At 43.0% G+C, this 22,502-nt stretch overlaps 1 non-coding gene across 1 annotated transcript; it reads right to left on the reverse strand.

The window, feature by feature from the left end:
* Positions 1-1,585: 1,585 nt before the first annotated feature.
* Trnas-cga (transfer RNA serine (anticodon CGA)) lies at positions 1,586-1,659 on the reverse strand. Its single transcript has one exon. It is a non-coding gene; the product is annotated as a tRNA-Ser (tRNA).
* Between the last annotated feature and the right edge of the window lie 20,843 nt (positions 1,660-22,502).

Consider the following 22,502-nt stretch of genomic DNA (forward strand, 5'->3'; position numbering starts at 1 on the left):
ACTGGGCGATTGCATCAACTTATATGCTTCTCCTGTGTTCTACTGTGAGCTTGTATTGTCCCCACATACCGCAGCACGCGACAAGGGCTGGCAGACCATAAATGTAACCGTTTCAGAGAGAAATGCGACCAATGTGACGATCTCGCGTTATAGCGATTCGATGGTGAATGACGAAACACGGGGATTTTCTAAGGTTTTTACTACATATTAACACTTTTCACATTTTCTCGTGTTACGTGGCTGCCAGTCCTCGGTTCATGTAAAATCTTAGGGTCCTCGGTCATGTCCAAGGCACCAAACCGACCAATAATTCAATAATCGATAACTAAAACTATAAATGTAGCTCTTCTTACTGGGCGATTGCATCAACTTAGATGCTTCTCCTGTGTTCTACTGTACTGCTTGTATTGTCCCCACATACCGCAGCACGCGACAAGGGCTGGCAGACCATAAATGTAACCGTTTCAGAGAGAAATGCGACCAATGTGACGATCTCGCGTTATATCGATTCGATGGTGAATGACGAAACACGGAGATTTTCTAAGGTTTTTACTACATATTAAGACTTTTCACATTTTCTCGTGTTACGTGGCTGCCAGTCCTCGGTTCATGTAAAATCTTAAGGTCCTCGGTCATGTCCAAGGCACCAAACCGACCAATAATTCAATAATCGATAACTAAAACTATAAATGTATCTCTTCTTACTGGGCGATTGCATCAACTTAGATGCTTCTCCTGTGTTCTACTGTACTGCTTGTATTGTCCCCACATACCGCAGCACGCGACAAGGGCTGGCAGACCATAAATGTAACCGTTTCAGAGAGAAATGCGAACAATGTGACGATCTCGCGTTATATCGATTCGATGGTGAATGACGAAACAAGGAGATTTTCTAAGGTTTTTACTACATATTAACACTTTTCACATTTTCTCGTGTTACGTGGCTGCCAGTCCTCGGTTCATGCAAAATCTTAAGGTCCTCGGTCATGTCCAATTCACCAAACCGACCAATAATTCAATAATCGATAACTAAAACTATAAATGTAGCTCTTCTTACTGGGCGATTGCATCAACTTAGATGCTTCTCCTGTGTTCTACTGTGCTGCTTGTATTGTCCCCACATACCGCAGCACGCGACAAGGGCTGGCAGACCATAAATGTAACCGTTTCAGAGAGAAATGCGACCAATGTGACGATCTCGCGTTATATCGATTCGATGGTGAATGACGAAACACGGAGATTTTCTAAGGTTTTTACTACATATTAACACTTTTCACATTTTCTCGTGTTACGTGGCTGCCAGTCCTCGGTTCATGTAAAATCTTAAGGTCCTCGGTCATGTCCAAGGCACCAAACCGACCTATAATTCGATAATCGATAACTAAAACTATAAATATAGCTCTTCTTACTGGGCGATTGCATCAACTAAGATGCTTCTCCTGTGTTCTACTGTGCTGCTTGTATTGTCCCCACATACCGCAGCACGCGACAAGGGCTGGCAGACCATAAATGTAACCAGAATGAGATTTTCACTCTGCAGCGGAGTGTGCGCTGATATGAAACTTCCTGGCAGATTAAAACTGTGTGCGCCGACCGAGACTCGAACTCGGGACCTTTGCCTTTCGCGGGCAAGTGCTCTACCAACTGAGCTACCGAAGCAGGAGAGCTTCTGTAAAGTTTGGAAGGTAGGAGACGAGATACTGGCAGAAGTAAAGCTGTGAGGGCCGGGCGTGAGTCGTGCTTCGGTAGCTTAGTTGGTAGAGCACTTGCCCGCGAAAGGCAAAGGTCCCGAGTTCGAGCCTCGGTCGGCGCACACAGTTTTAATCTGCCAGGAAGTTTCATAAATGTAACCGTTTCAGAGAGAAATGCGACCAATGTGACGATCTCGCGTTATATCGATTCGATGGTGAATGACGAAACACGGAGATTTTCTAAGGTTTTTACTACATATTAACACTTTTCACATTTTCTCGTGTTACGTGGCTGCCAGTCCTCGGTTCATGTAAAATCTTAAGGTCCTCGGTCATGTCCAAGGCACCAAACCGACCAATAATTCGATAATCGATAACTAAAACTATAAATGAAGCTCTTCTTACTGGGCGATTGCATCAACTAAGATGCTTCTCCTGTGTTCTACTGTGCTGCTTGTATTGTCCCCACATACCGCAGCACGCGACAAGGGCTGGCAGACCATAAATGTAACCGTTTCAGAGAGAAATGCGACCAATGTGACGATCTCGCGTTATATCGATTCGATGGTGAATGACGAAACACGGAGATTTTCTAAGGTTTTTACTACATATTAACACTTTTCACATTTTCTCGTGTTACGTGGCTGCCAGTCCTCGGTTCATGCAAAATCTTAAGGTCCTCGGTCATGTCCAAGGCACCAAACCGACCAATAATTCAATAATCGATAACTAAAACTTAAATGTAGCTCATCTTACTGGGCGATTGCATCAACTTAGATGCTTCTCCTGTGTTCTACTGTGCTGCTTGTATTGTCCCCACATAACCCAGCACGCGACAAGGGCTGGCAGACCATAAATGTAACCGTTTCAGAGAGAAATGCGACCAATGTGACGATCTCGCGTTATATCGATTCGATGGTGAAGAAACACGGAGGTTTTTACTACATATTAACACTTTTCACATTTTCTCGTGTTACGTGGCTGCCAGTCCTCGGTTCATGCAAAATCTTAAGGTCCTCGGTCATGTCCAAGGCACCAAACCGACCAATAATTCAATAATCGATAACTAAAACTATAAATGTAGCTCTTCTTACTGGGCGATTGCATCAACTTAGATGCTTCTCCTGTGTTCTACTGTGCTGCTTGTATTGTCCCCACATACCGCAGCACGCGACAAGGGCTGGTAGACCATAAATGTAACCGTTTCAGAGAGAAATGCGACCAATGTGACGATCTCGCGTTATATCGATTCGATGGTGAATGACGAAACACGGAGATTTTCTAAGGTTTTTACTACATATTAACACTTTTCACATTTTCTCGTGTTACGTGGGTACCAGTCCTCGGTTCATGCAAAATCTTAAGGTCCTAGGTCATGTCCAAGGCACCAAACCGACCAATAATTCAATAATCGATAACTAAAACTATAAATGTAGCTCTTCTTACTGGGCGATTGCATCAAGTTAGATGCTTCTCCTGTGTTCTACTGTGCTGCTTGTATTGTCCCCACATACCGCAGCACGCGACAAGGGCTGGCAGACCATAAATGTAACCGTTTCAGAGAGAAATGCGACCAATGTGACGATCTCGCGTTATATCGATTCGATGGTGAATGACGAAACACGGAGATTTTCTAAGGTTTTTACTACATATTAACACTTTTCACATTTTCTCGTGTTACATGGCTGCCAGTCCTCGGTTCATGCAAAATCTTAAGGTCCTCGGTCATGTGCAAAGCACCAAAACGACCAATAATTCAATAATCGATAACTAAAACTATAAATGTAGCTCTTCTTACTGGGCGATTGCATCAACTTAGATGCTTCTCCTGTGTTCTACTGTGAGCTTGTATTGTCCCCACATACCGCAACACGCGACAAGGGCTGGCAGACCATAAATGTAACCGTTTCAGAGAGAAATGCGACCAATGTGACGATCTCGCGTTATATCGATTCGATGGTGAATGACGAAACACGGAGATTTTCTAAGGTTTTTACTACATATTAACACTTCTCACATTTTCTCGTGTTACGTGGCTGCCAGTCCTCGGTTCATGCAAAATCTTAAGGTCCTCGGTCATGTCCAAGGCACCAAACCGACCAATAATTCAATAATCGATAACTAAAACTATAAATGTAGCTCTTCTTACTGGGCGATTGCATCAACTTAGATGCTTCTCCTGTGTTCTACTGTGCTGCTTGTATTGTCCCCACATACCGCAGCACGCGACAAGGGCTGGCAGACCATAAATGTAACCGTTTCAGAGAGAAATGCGACCAATGTGACGATCTCTCTTTATATCGATTCGATGGTGAATGACGAAACACGGGGATTTTCTAAGGTTTTTACTACATATTAACACTTTTCACATTTTCTCGTGTTACGTGGCTGCCAGTCCTCGGTTCATGCAAAATCTTAAGGTCCTCGGTCATGTGCAAAGCACCAAACCGACCAATAATTCAATAATCGATAACTAAAACTATAAATGTAGCTCTTCTTACTGGGCGATTGCATCAGCTTAGATGCTTCTCCTGTGTTCTACTGTGAGCTTGTATTGTCCCCACATACCGCAGCACGCGACAAGGGCTGGCAGACCATAAATGTAACCGTTTCAGAGAGAAATGCGACCAATGTGACGATCTCGCGTTATAGCGATTCGATGGTGAATGACGAAACACGGAGATTTTCTAAGGTTTTTACTACATATTAACACTTTTCACATTTTCTCGTGTTACGTGGCTGCCAGTCCTCGGTTCATGCAAAATCTTAAGGTCCACGGTCATGTCCAAGGCACCAAACCGACCAATAATTCAGTAATCGATAACTAAAACTATAAATGTAGCTCTTATTACTGGGCGATTGCATCAACTTAGATGCTTCTCCTGTGTTCTACTGTGCTGCTTGTATTGTCCCCACATACCGCAGCACGCGACAAGGGCTGGCAGACCATAAATGTAACCGTTTCAGAGAGAAATGCGACCAATGTGACGATCTCGCGTTATATCGATTCGATGGTGAATGACGAAACACGGAGATTTCCTAAGGTTTTTACTACATATTAACACTTTTCACATTTTCTCGTGTTACGTGGCTGCCAGTCCTCGGTTCATGCAAAATCTTAAGGTCCTCGGTCATGTCCAAGGCACCAAACCGTCCAATAATTCAATAATCGATAACTAAAACTATAAATGTAGCTCTTCTTACTGGGCGATTGCATCAACTTAGATGCTTCTCCTGTGTTCTACTGTGCTGCTTGTATTGTCCCCACATACCGCAGCACGCGACAAGGGCTGGCAGACCATAAATGTAACCGTTTCAGAGAGAAATGCGACCAATGTGACGATCTCGCGTTATATCGATTCGATGGTGAATGACGAAACACGGAGATTTTCTAAGGTTTTTACTACATATTAACACTTTTCACATTTTCTCGTGTTACGTGGCTGCCAGTCCTCGGTTCATGCAAAATCTTAAGGTCCTCGGTCATGTCCAAGGCACCAAACCGACCAATAATTCAATAATCGATAACTAAAACTATAAATGTAGCTCTTCTTACTGGGCGATTGCATCAACTTAGATGCTTCTCCTGTGTTCTACTGTGCTGCTTGTATTGTCCCCACATACCGCAGCACGCGACAAGGGCTGGCAGACCATAAATGTAACCGTTTCAGAGAGAAATGCGACCAATGTGACGATCTCGCGTTATATCGATTCGATGGTGAATGACGAAACACGGAGATTTTCTAAGGTTTTTACTACATATTAACACTTTTCACATTTTCTCGTGTTACGTGGCTGCCAGTCCTCGGTTCATGCAAAATCTTAAGGTCCTCGGTCATGTCCAAGGCACCAAACCGACCAATAATTCAATAATCGATAGCTAAAACTATAAATGTAGCTCTTCTTACTGGGCGATTGCATCAACTTAGATGCTTCTCCTGTGTTCTACTGTGCTGCTTGTATTGTCCCCACATACCGCAGCACGCGACAAGGGCTGGCAGACCATAAATGTAACCGTTTCAGAGAGAAATGCGACCAATGTGACGATCTCGCGTTATATCGATTCGATGGTGAATGACGAAACACGGAGATTTTCTAAGGTTTTTACTACATATTAACACTTTTCACATTTTCTCGGTTCATGCAAAATCTTAAGGACCTCGGTCATGTCCAAGGCACCAAACCGACCAATAATTCAATAATCGATAACTAAAACTATAAATGTAGCTCTTCTTACTGGGCGAATGCATCAACTTATATGCTTCTCCTGTGTTCTACTGTGCTGCTTGTATTGTCCCCACATACCGCAGCACGCGACAAGGGCTGGCAGACCATAAATGTAACCGTTTCAGAGAGAAATGCGACCAATGTGACGATCTCGCGTTATATCGATTCGATGGTGAATGACGAAACACGGAGATTTTCTAAGGTTTTTACTAAATATTAACACTTTTCACATTTTCTCTTGTTACGTGGCTGCCAGTCCTCGGTTCATGCAAAATCTTAAGGTCCTCGGTCATGTCCAAGGCACCAAACCGACCAATAATTCAATAATCGATAACTAAAACTATAAATGTAGCTCTTCCTACTGGGCGATTGCATCAACTTAGATGCTTCTCCTGTGTTCTACTGTGCTGCTTGTATTGTCCCCACATACCGCAGCACGCGACAAGGGCTGGCAGACCATAAATGTAACCGTTTCAGAGAGAAATGCGACCAATGTGACGATCTCGCGTTATATCGATTCGATGGTGAATGACGAAACACAGAGATTTTCTAAGGTTTTTACTACATATTAACACTTTTCACATTTTCTCGTGTTACGTGGCTGCCAGTCCTCGGTTCATGCAAAATCTTAAGGTCCTCGGTCATGTCCAAGGCACCAAACCGACCAATAATTCAATAATCGATAACTAAAACTATAAATGTAGCTCTTCTTACTGGGCGATTTCATCAACTTAGATGCTTCTCCTGTGTTCTACTGTGCTGCTTGTATTGTCCCCACATACCGCAGCACGCGACAAGGGCTGGCAGACAATAAATGTAACCGTTTCAGAGAGAAATGCGACCAATGTGACGATCTCGCGTTATATCGACTCGATGGTGAATGACGAAACACGGAGATTTTCTAAGGTTTTTACTACATATTAACACTTTTCACATTTTCGCGTGTTACGTGGCTACCAGTCCTCGGTTCATGCAAAATCTTAAGGTCCCCGGTCATGTCCAAGGCACCAAACCGACCAATAATTCAATAATCGATAACTAAAACTATAAATGTAGCTCTTCTTACTGGGCGATTGCATCGACTTAGATGCTTCTCCTGTGTTCTACTGTGCTGCTTGTATTGTCCACACATACCGCAGCACGCGACAAGGGCTGGCAGACCATAAATGTAACCGTTTCAGAGAGAAATGCGACCAATGTGACGATCTCGCGTTATATCGATTCGATGGTGAATGACGAAACACGGAGATTTTCTAAGGTTTTTACTACATATTAACACTTTTCACATTTTCTCGTGTTACGTGGCTGCCAGTCCTCGGTTCATGCAAAATCTTAAGGTCCTCGGTCATGTCCAAGGCACCAAACCGACCAATAATTCAATAATCGATAGCTAAAACTATAAAAGTAGCTCTTCTTACTGGGCGATTGCATCAACTTAGATGCTTCTCCTGTGTTCTACTGTGCTGCTTGTATTTTCCCCACATACCGCAGCACGCGACAAGGGCTGGCAGACCATAAATGTAACCGTTTCAGAGAGAAATGCGACCAATGTGACGATCTCGCGTTATATCGATTCGATGGTGAATGACGAAACACGGAGATTTTCTAAGGTTTTTACTACATATTAACACTTTTCACATTTTCTCGTGTTACGTGGCTGCCAGTCCTCGGTTCATGCAAAATCTTAAGGTCCTCGGTCATGTCCAAGGCACCAAACCGACCAATAATTCAATAATCGATAACTAAAACTATAAATGTAGCTCTTCTTACTGGGCGAATGCATCAACTTAGATGCTTCTCCTGTGTTCTACTGTGAGCTTGTATTGTCCCCACATACCGCAGCACGCGACAAGGGCTGGCAGACCATAAATGTAACCGTTTCAGAGAGAAATGCGACCAATGTGACGATCTCGCGTTATATCGATTCGATGGTGAATGACGAAACACGGAGATTTTCTAAGGTTTTTACTACATATTAACACTTTTCACATTTTCTCGTGTTACGTGGCTGCCAGTCCTCGGTTCATGCAAAATCTTAAGGTCCTCGGTCATGTCCAAGGCACCAAACCGATCCAATAATTCAATAATCGATAACTAAAACTATAAATGTAGCTCTTCTTACTGGGCGATTGCATCAACTTAGATGCTTCTCCTGTGTTCTACTGTGCTGCTTGTATTGTCCCCACATTCCGCAGCACGCGACAAGGGCTGGAAGACCATAAATGTAACCGTTTCAGAGAGAAATGCGACCAATGTGACGATCTCGCGTTATATCTATTCGATGGTGAATTACGAAAAACGGAGATTTTCTAAGATTTTTACTACATATTAACACTTTTCACATTTTCTCGGGTTACGTGGGTATCAGTCCTCGGTTCATGTAAAATCTTAAGGTCCTCGGTCATGTCCAAGGCACCAAACCGACCAATAATTCGATAATCGATAACTAAAACTATAAATGTAGCTCTTCTTACTGGGCGATTGCATCAACTTAGATGCTTCTCCTGTGTTCTACTGTGCTGCTTGTATTGTCCCCACATACCGCAGCACGCGACAAGGGCTGGCAGACCATAAATGTAACCGTTTCAGAGAGAAATGCGACCAATGTGACGATCTCGCGTTATATCGATTCGATGGTGAATGACGAAACACGGAGATTTTCTAAGGTTTTTACTACATATTAACACTTTTCACATTTTCTCGTGTTACGTGGCTGCCAGTCCTCGGTTCATGCAAAATCTTAAGGTCCTAGGTCATGTCCAAGGCACCAAACCGACCAATAATTCAATAATCGATAACTAAAACTATAAATGTAGCTCTTCTTACTGGGCGATTGCATCAACTTAGATGCTTCTCCTGTGTTCTACTGTGCTGCTTGTATTGTCCCCACATAACCCAGCACGCGACAAGGGCTGGCAGACCATATATGTAACCGTTTCAGAGAGAAATGCTACCAATGTGACGATCTCGCGTTATATCGATTCGATGGTGAATGACAAAACACGGAGATTTTCTAAGGTTTTTACTACATATTAACACTTTTCACATTTTCTCGTGTTACGTGGCTGCCAGTCCTCGGTTCATGCAAAATCTTAAGGTCCTAGGTCATATCCAAGGCACCAAACCGACCAATAATTCAATAATCGATAATTAAAACTATAAATGTAGCTCTTCTTACTGGGCGATTGCATCAACTTAGATGCTTCTCCTGTGTTCTACTGTGCTGCTTGTATTGTCCCCACATAACCCAGCACGCGACAAGCGCTGGCAAACCATAAATGTAGCCGTTTCAGAGAGAAATGCGACCAATGTGACGATCTCGCGTTATATCGATTCGATGGTGAATGACGAAACACGGAGATTTTCTAAGGTTTTTACTACATATTAACACTTTTCACATTTTCTCGTGTTACGTGGCTGCCAGTCCTCGGTTCATGCAAGATCTTAAGGTCCTCGGTCATGTCCAAGGCACCAAACCGACCAATAATTCAATAATCGATAGCTAAAACTATAAATGTAGCTCTTCTTACTGGGCGATTGCATCAACTTAGATGCTTCTCCTGTGTTCTACTGTGCTGCTTGTATTGTCCCCACATACCGCAGCACGCGACAAGGGCTGGCAGACCATAAATGTAACCGTTTCAGAGAGAAATGCGACCAATGTGATGATCTCGCGTTATATCGATTCGATGGTGAATTACGAAACACGGAGATTTTCTTAGATTTTTACTACATATTAACACTTTTCACATTTTCTCGTGTTACGTGGGTACCAGTCCTCGGTTCATGTAAAATCTTAAGGACCTCGGTCATGTCCAAGGCACCAAACCGACCAATAATTCAATAATCGATAACTAAAACTATAAATGTAGCTCTTCTTACTGGGCGATTGCATCAACTAAGATTCTTCTCCTGTGTTCTACTGTGCTGCTTGTATTGTCCCCACATACCGCAGCACGCGACAAGGGCTGGCAGACCATAAATGTAACTGTTTCAGAGAGAAATGCGACCAATGTGACGATCTCGCGTTATATCGATTCGATGGTGAATGACGAAACACGGAGATTTTCTAAGGTTTTTACTACATATTAACACTTTTCACATTTTCTCGTGTTACGTGGCTGCCAGTCCTCGGTTCATGCAAAATCTTAAGGTCCTAGGTCATGTCCAAGGCACCAAACCGACCAATAATTCAATAATCGATAACTAAAACTATAAATGTAGCTCTTCTTACTGGGCGATTGCATCAACTTAGATGCTTCTCCTGTGTTCTACTGGTCTGCTTGTATTGTCCCCACATACCGCAGCACGCGACAAGGGCTGGCAGACCATAAATGTAACCGTTTCAGAGAGAAATGCGACCAATGTGACGATCTCGCGTTATATCGATTCGATGGTGAATGACGAAACACGGAGATTTTCTAAGGTTTTTACTACATATTAACACTTTTCACATTTTCTCGTGTTACGTGGCTGCCAGTCCTCAGTTCATGCAAAATCTTAAGGTCCTAGGTCATGTCCAAGGCACCAAACCGACCAATAATTCAATAATCGATAACTAAAACTATAAATGTAGCTCTTCTTACTGGGCGATTGCATCAACTTAGATGATTCTCCTGTGTTCTACTGTGCTGCTTGTATTGTCCCCACATACCGCAGCACGCGACAAGGGCTGGCAGACCATAAATGTAACCGTTTCAGAGAGAAATGTGACCAATGTGGCGATCTCGCGTTATATCGATTCGATGGTGAATGACGAAACACGGGGATTTTCTAAGGTTTTTACTACATATTAACACTTTTCACATTTTCTCGTGTTACGTGGCTGCCAGTCCTCGGTTCATGCAAAATCTTAAGGTCCTCGGTCATGTGCAACGCACCAAACGGACCAATAATTCAATAATCGATAGCTAAAACTATAAATGTAGCTCTTCTTACTGAGCGATTGCATCAACTTAGATGCTTCTCCTGTGTTCTACTGTGCTGCTTGTATTGTCCCCACTTAACCCAGCACGCGACAAGGGCTGGCAGACCATAAATGTAACCGTTTCAGAGAGAAATGCGACCAATGTGACGATCTCGCCTTATATCGATTCGATGGTGAATGACGAAACACGGAGATTTTCTATTGTATGATATAAATGTAGCTCTTCTTACTGGGCGATTGCATCAACTAAGATGCTTCTCCTGTGTTCTACTGTGCTGCTTGTATTGTCCCCACATACCGCAGCACGCGACAAGGGCTGGCAGACCATAAATGTAACCGTTTCAGAGAGAAATGCGACCAATGTGACGATCTCGCGTTATATCGATTCGATGGTGAATGACGAAACACGGAGATTTTCTAAGGTTTTTACTACATATTAACACTTTTCACATTTTCTCGTGTTACGTGGCTGCCAGTCCTCGGTTCATGCAAAATCTTAAGGTCCTCGGTCATGTAAATGGCACCAAACCGACCAATAATTCAATAATCGATAACTAAAACTATAAATGTAGCTCTTCTTACTGGGCGATTGCATCAACTAAGATGCTTCTCCTGTGTTCTACTGTGCTGTTTGTATTGTCCCCACATACCGCAGCACGCGACAAGGGCTGGCAGACCATAAATGTAACCGTTTCAGAGAGAAATGCGACCAATGTGACGATCTCGCGTTATATCGATTCGATGGTGAATGACGAAACACGGGGATTTTCTAAGGTTTTTACTACATATTAACACTTTTAACATTTTCTCGTGTTACGTGGCTGCCAGTCCTCGGTTCATTCAAAATCTTAAGGTCCTCGGTCATGTGCAACGCACCAAACCGACCAATAATTCAATAATCGATAACTAAAACTATAAATGTAGCTCTTCTTACTGGGCGATTGCATCAACTTAGATGCTTCTCCTGTGTTCTAGTGTGAGCTTGTATTGTCCCCACATACCGCAGCACGCGACAAGGGCTGGCAGACCATAAGTGTAACCGTTTCAGAGAGAAATGCGACCAATGTGACGATCTCGCGTTATATCGATTCGATGGTGAATTACGAAACACGGAGATTTTCTTAGATTTTTACTACATATTAACACTTTTCACATTTTCTCGTGTTACGTGGGTACCAGTCCTCGGTTCATGTAAAATCTTAAGGTCCTCGGTCATGTCCAAGGCACCAAACCGACCAATAATTCGATAATCGATAACTAAAACTATAAATGTAGCTCTTCTTACTGGGCGATTGCATCAACTAAGATTCTTCTCCTGTGTTGTACTGTGCTGCTTGTATTGTCCCCACATACCGCAGCACGCGACAAGGGCTGGCAGACCATAAATGTAACTGTTTCAGAGAGAAATGCGACCAATGTGACGATCTCGCGATATATCGATTCGATGGTGAATGACGAAACACGGAGATTTTCTAAGGTTTTTACTACATATTAACACTTTTCACATTTTCTCGTGTTACGTGGCTGCCAGTCCTCGGTTCATGCAAAATCTTAAGGTCCTCGGTCATGTGCAAAGCACCAAAACGACCAATAATTCAATAATCGATAACTAAAACTATAAATGTAGCTCTTCTTACTGGGCGATTGCATCAACTTAGATGCTTTTCCTGTGTTCTACTGTGCTGCTTGTATTGTCCCCACATAACCCAGCACGCGACAAGGGCTGGCAGACCATAAATGTAACTGTTTCAGAGAGAAATGCGACCAATGTGACGATCTCGCGTTATATCGATTCGATGGTGAATGACGAATCACGGAGGTTTTCTAAGGTTTTTACTACATATTAACACTTTTCACATTTTCTCGTGTTACGTGGCTGCCAGTCCTCGGTTCATGCAAAATCTTAAGGTCCTCGGTCATGTCCAAGGCACCAAACCGACCAATAATTCAATAATCGATAACTAAAACTATAAATGTAGCTCTTCTTACTGGGCGATTGCATCAACTTAGATGCTTCTCCTGTGATCTACTGGTCTGCTTGTATTGTCCCCACATACCGCAGCACGCGACAAGGGCTGGCAGACCATAAATGTAACCGTTTCAGAGAGAAATGCGACCAATGTGACGATCTCGCGTTATATCGATTCGATGGTGAATGACGAAACACGGAGATTTTCTAAGGTTTTTACTACATATTAACACTTTTCACATTTTCTCGTCTTACGTGGCTGCCAGTCCTCGGTTCATGCAAAATCTTAAGGTCCTAGTTCATGTCCAAGGCACCAAACCGACCAATAATTCAATAATCGATAGCTAAAACTATAAATGTAGCTCTTCTTACTGGGCGATTGCATCAACTTAGATGCTTCTCCTGTGTTCTACTGTGCTGCTTGTATTGTCCCCACATAACCCAGCACGCGACAAGGGCTGGCAGACCATAAATGTAACCGTTTCAGAGAGAAATGCGACCAATGTGACGATCTCGCGTTATATCGATTCGATGGTGAATGACGAAACACGGAGATTTTCTTAGATTTTTACTACATATTAACACTTTTCACATTTTCTCGTGTTACGTCGGTACCAGTCCTCGGTTCATGTAAAATCTTAAGGTCCTCGGTCATGTCCAAGGCACCAAACCGACCAATAATTCGATAATCGATAACTAAAACTATAAATGTAGCTCTTCTTACTGGGCGATTGCATCAACTAAGATTCTTCTCCTGTGTTCTACTGTGCTGCTTGTATTGTCCCCACATACCGCAGCACGCGACAAGGGCTGGCAGACTATAAATGTAACTGTTTCAGAGAGAAATGCGACCAATGTGACGATCTCGCGATATATCGATTCGATGGTGAATGACGAAACACGGAGATTTTCTAAGGTTTTTACTACATATTAACACTTTTCACATTTTCTCGTGTTACGTGGCTGCCAGTCCTCGGTTCATGCAAAATCTTAAGGTCCTAGGTCATGTCCAAGGCACCAAACCGACCAATAATTCTATAATCGATAACTAAAACTATAAATGTAGCTCTTCTTACTGGGCGATTGCATCAACTTAGATGCTTCTCCTGTGTTCTACTGTGCTGCTTGTATTGTCCCCACATAACCCAGCACGCGACAAGGGCTGGCAGACCATAAATGTAACTGTTTCAGAGAGAAATGCGACCAATGTGACGATCTCGCGTTATATCGATTCGATGGTGAATGACGAAACACGGAGATTTTCTAAGGTTTTTACTACATATTAACACTTTTCACATTTTCTCGTGTTACGTGGCTGCCAGTCCTCGGTTCATGCAAAATCATAAGGTCCTCTGTCATGTCCAAGGCACCAAACCGACCAATAATTCAATAATCGATAACTAAAACTATAAATGTAGCTCTTCTTACTGGGCGATTGCATCAACTTAGATGCTTCTCCTGTGTTCTACTGGTCTGCTTGTATTGTCCCCACATACCGCAGCACGCGACAAGGGCTGGCAGACCATAAATGTAACCGTTTCAGAGAGAAATGCGACCAATGTGACGATCTCGCGGTATATCGATTCGATGGTGAATGACGAGACACGGAGATTTTCTAAGGTTTTTACTACATATTAACACTTTTCACATTTTCTCGTGTTACGTGGCTGCCAGTCCTCGGTTCATGCAAAATCTTAAGGTCCTCGGTCATGTCCAAGGCACCAAACCGACCAATAATTCAATAATCGATAGCTAAAACTTTAAATGTAGCTCTTCTTACTGGGCGATTGCATCAACTTAGATGCTTCTCCTGTGTTCTACTGTGCTGCTTGTATTGTCCCCACATACCGCAGCACGCGACGAGGGCTGGCAGACCATAAATGTAACCGTTTCAGAGAGAAATGCGACCAATGTGACGATCTCGCGTTATATCGATTCGATGGTGAATGACGAAACACGGAGATTTTCTAAGGTTTTTACTACATATTAACACTTTTCACATTTTCTCGTGTTACGTGGCTGCCAGTCCTCGGTTCATGCAAAATCTTAAGGTCCTCGGTCATGTCCAAGGCAGCAAACTGACCAATAATTCAATAATCGATAACTAAAACTATAAATGTAGCTCTTCTTACTGGGCGATTGCATCAACTTAGATGCTTCTCCTGTGTTCTACTGTACTGCTTGTATTGTCCCCACATACCGCAGCACGCGACAAGGGCTGGCAGACCATAAATGTAACCGTTTCAGAGAGAAATGCGACCAATGTGACGATCTCGCGTTATATCGATTCGATGGTGAATGACGAAACACGGAGATTTTCTAAGGTTTTTACTACATATTAACACTTTTCACATTTTCTCGTGTTACGTGGCTGCCAGTCCTCGGTTCATGCAAAATCTTAAGGTCCTCGGTCATGTCCAAGGCACCAAACCGACCAATAATTCGATAATCGGTAACAAAAACTATAAATGTAGCTCTTCCTACTGGGCGATTGCATCAACTAAGATGCTTCTCCTGTGTTCTACTGTGCTGCTTCTATTGTCCCCACATACCGCAGCACGCGACAAGGGCTGGCAGACCATAAATGTAACCGTTTCAGAGAGAAATGCGACCAATGTGACGATCTCGCGGTATATCGATTCGATGGTGAATGACGAGACACGGAGATTTTCTAAGGTTTTTACTACATATTAACACTTTTCACATTTTCTCGTGTTACGTGGCTGCCAGTCCTCGGTTCATGTAAAATCTTAAGGTCCTCGGTCATGTCCAAGGCACCAAACCGACCAATAATTCAATAATCGATAACTAAAACTATAAATGTAGCTCTTCTTACTGGGCGATTGCATCAACTTAGATGCTTCTCCTGTGTTCTACTGTGCTGCTTGTATTGTCCCCACATACCGCAGCACGCGACAAGGGCTGGCAGACCATAAATGTAACCGTTTCAGAGAGAAATGCGACCAATGTGACGATCTCGCGTTATATCGATTCGATGGTGAATGACGAAACACGGAGATTTTCTAAGGTTTTTACTACATATTAACACTTTTCACATTTTCTCGTGTTACGTGGCTGCCAGTCCTCGGTTCATGCAAAATCTTAAGGTCCTAGGTCATGTCCAAGGCACCAAACCGACCAATAATTCAATAATCGATAACTAAAACTATAAATGTAGCTCTTCTTACTGGGCGATTGCATCAACTTAGATGCTTCTCCTGTGTTCTACTGTGCTGCTTGTATTGTCCCCACATAACCCAGCACGCGACAAGGGCTGGCAGACCATAAATGTAACCGTTTCAGAGAGAAATGCGACCAATGTGACGATCTCGCGTTATATCGATTCGATGGTGAATGACGAAACACGGAGATTTTCTAAGGTTTTTACTACATATTAACACTTTTCACATTTTCTCGTGTAACGTGGCTGCCAGTCCTCGGTTCATGCAAAATCTTAAGGTCCTAGGTCATGTCCAAGGCACCAAACCGACCACTAATTCAATAATCGATAACTAAAACTATAAATGTAGCTGTTCTTACTGGGCGATTGCATCAACTTAGATGCTTCTCCTGTGTTCTACTGTGCTGCTTGTATTGTCCCCACTTAACCCAGCACGCGACAAGGGCTGGCAGACCATAAATGTAACCGTTTCAGAGAGAAATGCGACCAATGTGACGATCTCGCCTTATATCGATTCGATGGTGAATGACGAAACACGGAGATTTTCTATTGTATGATATAAATGTAGCTCTTCTTACTGGGCGATTGCATCAACTAAGATGCTTCTCCTGTGTTCTACTGTGCTGCTTGTATTGTCCCCACATACCGCAGCACGCGACAAGGGCTGGCAGACCATAAATGTAACCGTTTCAGAGAGAAATGCGACCAATGTGACGATCTCGCGTTATATCGATTCGATGGTGAATGACGAGACACGGAGATTCTCTAAGGTTTTTACTACATATTAACACTTTTCACATTTTCTCGTGTTACGTGGCTGCCAGTCCTCGGTTCATGTAAAATCTTAAGGTCCTCGGTCATGTCCAAGGCACCAAACCGACCAATAATTCAATAATCGATAACTAAAACTATAAATGTAGCTCTTCTTACTGGGCGATTGCATCAACTTAGATGCTTCTCCTGTGTTCTACTGTGCTGCTTGTATTGTCCCCACATAACCCAGCACGCGACAAGGGCTGGCAGACCATAAATGTAACTGTTTCAGAGAGAAATGCGACCAATGTGACGATCTCGCGTTATATCGATTCGATGGTGAATGACGAAACACGGAGATTTTCTAAGGTTTTTACTACATATTAACACTTTTCACATTTTCTCGTGTTACGTGGCTGCCAGTCCTCGGTTCATGCAAAATCATAAGGTCCTCTGTCATGTCCAAGGCACCAAACCGACCAATAATTCAATAATCGATAACTAAAACTATAAATGTAGCTCTTCTTACTGGGCGATTGCATCAACTTAGGTGCTTCTCCTGTGTTCTACTGGTCTGCTTGTATTGTCCCCACATACCGCAGCACGCGACAAGGGCTGGCAGACTATAAATGTAACCGTTTCAGAGAGAAATGCGACCAATGTGACGATCTCGCGTTATATCGATTCGATGGTGAATGACGAAACACGGAGATTTTCTAAGGTTTTTACTACATATTAACACTTTTCACATTTTCTCGTGTTACGTGGCTGCCAGTCCTCGGTTCATGCAAAATCTTAAGGTCCTAGGTCATGTCCAAGGCACCAAACCGACCAATAATTCAATAATCGATAGCTAAAACTATAAATGTAGCTCTTCTTACTGGGCGATTGCATCAACTTAGATGCTTCTCCTGTGTTCTACTGTGCTGCTTGTATTGTCCCCACATAACCCAGCACGCGACAAGGGCTGGCAGACCATAAATGTAACCGTTTCAGAGAGAAATGCGACCAATGTGACGATCTCGCGTTATATCGATTCGATGGTGAATGACGAAACACGGAGATATTCTAAGGTTTTTACTACATATTAACACTTTTCACATTTTCTCGTGTTACGTGGCTGCCAGTCCTCGGTTCATGCAAAATCTTAAGGTCCTCGGACATGTCCAAGGCACCAAACCGACCAATAATTCAGTAATCGATAACTAAAACTATAAATGTAGCTCTTCTTACTGGGCGATTGCATCAACTTAAATGCTTCTCCTGTGTTCTACTGTGCTGCTTGTATTGTCCCCACATACCGCAGCACGCGACGAGGGCTGGCAGACCATAAATGTAACCGTTTCAGAGAGAAATGCGAACAATGTGTCGATCTCGCGTTATATCGATTCGATGGTGAATGACGAAACACGGAGATTTTCTAAGGTTTTTACTACATATTAACACTTTTCACATTTTCTCGTGTTACGTGGCTGCCAGTCCTCGGTTCATGCAAAATCTTAAGGTCCTCGGTCATGTCCAAGGCACCAAACCGACCAATAATTCAATAATCGATAGCTAAAACTATAAATGTAGCTCTTCTTACTGGGCGATTGCATCAACTTAGATGCTTCTCCTGTGTTCTACTGTGCTGCTTGTATTGTCCCCACATACCGCAGCACGCGACAAGGGCTGGCAGACCATAAATGTAACCGTTTCAGAGAGAAATGCGACCAATGTGGCGATCTCGCGTTATATCGATTCGATGGTGAATGACGAAACACGGGGATTTTCTAAGGTTTTTACTACATATTAACACTTTTCACATTTTCTCGTGTTACGTGGCTGCCAGTCCTCGGTTCATGTAAAATCTTAAGGTCCTCGGTCATGTCCAAGGCACCAAACCGACCAATAATTCAATAATCGATAACTAAAACTATAAATGTAGCTCCTCTTACTGGGCGATTGCATCAACTTAGATGCTTCTCCTGTGTTCTACTGTGCTGCTTGTATTGTCCCCACATACCGCAGCACGCGACAAGGGCTGGCAGACCATAAATGTAACCGTTTCAGAGAGAAATGCGACCAATGTGACGATCTCGCGTTATATCGATTCGATGGTGAATGACGAAACACGGAGATTTTCTAAGGTTTTTACTACATATTAACACTTTTCACATTTTCTCGTGTTACGTGGCTGCCAGTCCTCGGTTCATGCAAAATCTTAAGGTCCTCGGTCATGTCCAAGGCACCAAACCGACCAATAATTCAATAATCGATAACTAAAACTATAAATTTAGCTCTTGTTACTGGGCGATTGCATCAACTTAGATGCTTCTCCTGTGTTCTACTGTGCTGCTTGTATTGTCCCCACATAACCCAGCACGCGACAAGGGCTGGTAGACCATAAATGTAACCGTTTCAGAGAGAAATGCGACCAATGTGACGATCTCGCCTTATATCGATTCGATGGTGAATGACGAAACACGGAGATTTTCTATTGTATGATATAAATGTAGCTCTTCTTACTGGGCGATTGCATCAACTAAGATGCTTCTCCTGTGTTCTACTGTGCTGCTTGTATTGTCCCCACATACCGCAGCACGCGACAAGGGCTGGCAGACCATAAATGTAACCGTTTCAGAGAGAAATGCGACCAATGTGACGATCTCGCGTTATATCGATTCGATGGTGAATGACGAGACACGGAGATTCTCTAAGGTTTTTACTACATATTAACACTTTTCACATTTTCTCGTGTTACGTGGCTGCCAGTCCTCGGTTCATGTAAAATCTTAAGGTCCTCGGTCATGTCCAAGGCACCAAACCGACCAATAATTCAATAATCGATAACTAAAACTATAATTGTAGCTCTTCTTACTGGTTGATTGCATCAACTTAGATGCTTCTCCTGTGTTCTACTGTGCTGCTTGTATTGTCCCCACATAACCCAGCACGCGACAAGGGCTGGCAGACCATAAATGTAACCGTTTCAGAGAGAAATGCGACCAATATGACGATCTCGCGTTATATCGATTCGATGGTGAATGACGAAACACGGAGATTTTCTAAGGTTTTTACTACATATTAACACTTTTCACATTTTCTCGTGTTACGTGGCTGCCAGTCCTCGGTTCATGCAAAATCTTAAGGTCCTAGGTCATGTCCAAGGCACCAAACCGACCAATAATTCAATAATCGATAACTAAAACTATAAATGTAGCTCTTATTACTGGGCGATTGCATCAACTTAGATGCTTCTCCTGTGTTCTACTGTGCTGCTTGTATTGTCCCCACATAACCCAGCACGCGACAAGGGCTGGCAGACCATAAATGTAACCGTTTCAGAGAGAAATGCGACCAATGTGACGATCTCGCGTTATATCGATTCGATGGTGAATGACGAAACACGGAGATTTTCTAAGGTTTTTACTACATATTAACACTTTTCACATCTTCTCGTGTAACGTGGCTGCCAGTCCTCGGTTCATGCAAAATCTTAAGGTCCTAGGTCATGTCCAAGGCACCAAACCGACCAACAATTCAATAATCGATAACTAAAACTATAAATGTAGCTCTTCTTACTGGGCGATTGCATCAACTTAGATGCTTCTCCTGTGTTCTACTGTGCTGCTTGTATTGTCCCCACTTAACCCAGCACGCGACAAGGGCTGGCAGACCATAAATGTAACCGTTTCAGAGAGAAATGCGACCAATGTGACGATCTCGCGTTATATCGATTCGATGGTGAATGACGAAACACGGAGATTTTCTAAGGTTTTTACTACATATTAACACTTTTCACATTTTCTCGTGTTACGTTGCTGCCAGTCCTCGGTTCATGCAAAATCTTTAGGTCGTCATGTCCAAGGCACCAAACCGACCAATAATTCAATAATCGATAACTAAAACTATAAATGTAGCTCTTCTTACTGGGCGATTGCATCAACTTAGATGCTTCTCCTGTGTTCTACTGTGCTGCTTGTATTGTCCCCACATACCGCAGCACGCGACAAGGGCTGGCAGACCATAAATGTAACCGTTTCAGAGAGAAATGCGACCAATGTGACGATCTCGCGTTATATCGATGCGATGGTGAATGACGAAACACGGAGATTTTCTAAGGTTTTTACTACATATTAACACTTTTCACATTTTCTCGTGTTACGTGGCTGCCAGTCCTCGGTTCATGCAAAATCTTAAGGTCCTCGGTCATGTCCAAGGCACCAAACCGACCAATAATTCGATAATCGATAACTAAAACTATAAATGTAGCTCTTCTTACTGGGCGATTGCATCAACTAAGTTGCTTCTCCTGTGTTCTACTGTGCTGCATGTATTGTCCCCACTTAACCCAGCACGCGACAAGGGCTGGCAGACCATAAATGTAACCGTTTCAGAGAGAAATGCGACCAATGTGACGATCTCGCGTTATATCGATTCGATGGTGAATGACGAAACACGGAGATTTTCTATTGTATGATATAAATGTAGCTCTTCTTACTGTTCGATTGCATCAACTAAGATGCTTCTCCTGTGTTTTACTGTGCTGCTTGTAATATCCCCACATACCGCAGCACGCGACAAGGGCTGGCAGACCATAAATGTAACCGTTTCAGAGAGAAATGCGACCAATGTGACGATCTCGCGTTATATCGATTCGATGGTGAATGATGAGACACGGAGATTTTCTAAGGTTTTTACTACATATTAACACTTTTCACATTTTCTCGTGTTACGTGGCTGCCAGTCCTCGGTTCATGTAAAATCTTAAGGTCCTCGGTCATGTCCAAGGCACCAAACCGACCAATAATTCAATAATCGATAACTAAAACTATAAATGTAGCTCTTCTTACTGTTCGATTGCATCAACTAAGATGCTTCTCCTGTGTTTTACTGTGCTGCTTGTAATATCCCCACATACCGCAGCACGCGACAAGGGCTGGCAGACCATAAATGTAACCGTTTCAGAGAGAAATGCGACCAATGTGACGATCTCGCGTTATATCGATTCGATGGTGAATGACGAAACACGGAGATTTTCTAAGGTTTTTACTACATATTAACACTTTTCACATTTTCTCGTGTTACGTGGCTGCCAGTCCTCGGTTCATGCAAAATCTTAAGGTCCTAGGTCATGTCCAAGGCACCAAACCGACCAATAATTCAATAATCGATAACTAAAACTATAAATGTAGCTCTTCTTACTGGGCGATTGCATCAACTTAGATGCTTCTCCTGTGTTCTACTGTGCTGCTTGTATTGACCCCACATAACCCAGCACGCGACAAGGGCTGGCAGACCATAAATGTAACCGTTTCAGAGAGAAATGCGACCAATGTGACGATCTCGCGTTATATCGATTCGATGGTGAATGACGAAACACGGAGATTTTCTAAGGTTTTTACTACATATTAACACTTTTCACATTTTCTCGTGTAACGTGGCTGCCAGTCCTCGGTTCATGCAAAATCTTAAGGTCCTAGGTCATGTCCAAGGCACCAAACCGACCAATAATTCAATAATCGATAACTAAAACTATAAATGTAGCTCTTCTTACTGGGCGATTGCATCAACTTAGATGCTTCTCCTGTGTTCTACTGTGCTGCTTGTATTGTCCCCACTTAACCCAGCACGCGACAAGGGCTGGCAGACCATAAATGTAACCGTTTAAGAGAGAAATGCGACCAATGTGACGATCTCGCCTTATATCGATTCGATGGTGAATGACGAAACACGGAGATTTTCTAAGGTTTTTACTACATATTAACACTT

This window comes from Schistocerca nitens, chromosome 12 (genome assembly GCF_023898315.1).
Source record: "Schistocerca nitens isolate TAMUIC-IGC-003100 chromosome 12, iqSchNite1.1, whole genome shotgun sequence".
In the NCBI taxonomy this organism is placed as follows: Eukaryota; Metazoa; Arthropoda; class Insecta; order Orthoptera; family Acrididae; genus Schistocerca; species Schistocerca nitens.